This window comes from Dipodomys spectabilis, unplaced genomic scaffold (assembly GCF_019054845.1).
Source record: "Dipodomys spectabilis isolate Male_0828 unplaced genomic scaffold, ASM1905484v1 ptg000094l, whole genome shotgun sequence".
NCBI lineage: Eukaryota > Metazoa > Chordata > Mammalia > Rodentia > Heteromyidae > Dipodomys > Dipodomys spectabilis.
The window spans coordinates 15,273,041-15,274,522 of NW_024870771.1; the positions used below are offsets into that span (position 1 = coordinate 15,273,041).

A 1,482-nucleotide genomic window follows, 5' to 3' on the forward strand; every position below is an offset into this window, starting at 1 on the left:
TCTTTTTGAAGGCTATCTATACAGAACTGAAGGAAGCAGGCTATAGGGAAAGAATGCTAAACCCAGCCCCCTCTCCTACTCACACTCTAGACCTCACTGATAACTTCCATCTCCTCTCTAGTATCCTCCAAAGGCCACTTATTCTTGGGAGTAATTAGTGGTCAGTTTGCAGCCAAGACTTCTCCCTAGAAGAGAAACTCCAGACAAGTTCTAACTAAACAAAGACACCAGCACAATGTAATCCCTTGAGTCTTTATCCTGACCTTTGCACAACAAATTTCTACTTAATGCTGCATGCATATGGTTTGCATCTCATATATATACTTAAAACCATGGGATGGCAGCCTTGTACATGCACAGATCCCTTCCAAAAATCTGCCAAGTCACGATCCCTCATTTCCCTAAGATCAGCTCACTGTTTCCACAAACTCCTCCCACACTCCAAATCCTAGAAAGCCAAACTTTCCTTAACCATGTGTTTGCTTTTGAACCACCTAACTCCACCCACTATTTCCCTAAGTGTTTCTCCCTCCCTTCCCCCACAAAACTCCTCCCCCTGACACTTTACTTTTGTGTGTACTAGTCATGATTGATTAAAGAAATCAGTTCTTTGCTGGAGATGCCAGGATTCTGGGAACTTCGCCTACATGTCCACCTTACCAGTCAGTAACAGCCCAATCCTTCTGTTCTTCTCCCTTCAGGATTGTATTGAAAAAATTCTACCACATATCCAATAATAAGGTAGACTTCTTTTTTCTTTTTGGAGGTTTCAAATATATTTTATTCCTTCAATATATCACATTTTCACTAAGTATATGAGGCTTTCATTCAGCATCAATTATGAGTTGGTTTTGAAATAATTCAATATTACAGAAGCTGGCATGATTACTGATCTCTCCATTCCTTTGGGGTCACTCTGCCAACTGGGGACAGGTTGCATCCGATTCCAACCTGTGTTGCTGTATAAGTCCATGTAGCAAGGCAGAAAGTGATTCCACCAGCTAATATAGCATTACCATATTTGTCATGGAAATCAGGTGCTCTTTTCTGGTGACTCTGCCTTGCCATTATTTGCTGAATTCTTCAAACTTGGAAACGGCTTATAGCATTTTTGGCCAAGGAAAACATCGCAGACCAGTAGCTAAGACAAAAGCAACGGCAGCTGGGCTTGACTATGCTAATTCTCCTTAGGTACCCTTGCAAAGAACCCAAGATAGACAGACTTCTTGTTAGCTGACTTTGCTCAACTGCAGGCTAGTTGAAGTGTTCTGAGTTCAGTTAAGGAAAACGAGGCTGAGAGATGTGTTCAGCAGGTTAGATGTATTAAACATACCTATGAATTTAATTGTGTTTTCAGCGTTTGCTGGGCCCATCATAAACTGGGGACATCTGTGCCTCTATCCTTGTGCTGTACATTGTCCTAAAGGTTAAACAAGAATGAGAGGTGCCCCCAAATAATTCAGGTGAAATCTTCTCTGTCTC

General features: G+C 41.6%; 1 pseudogene; it reads right to left on the reverse strand.

The window, feature by feature from the left end:
- Positions 1-808: 808 nt before the first annotated feature.
- Positions 809-1,128, reverse strand: LOC122112444 (annotated as a pseudogene).
- Between the last annotated feature and the right edge of the window lie 354 nt (positions 1,129-1,482).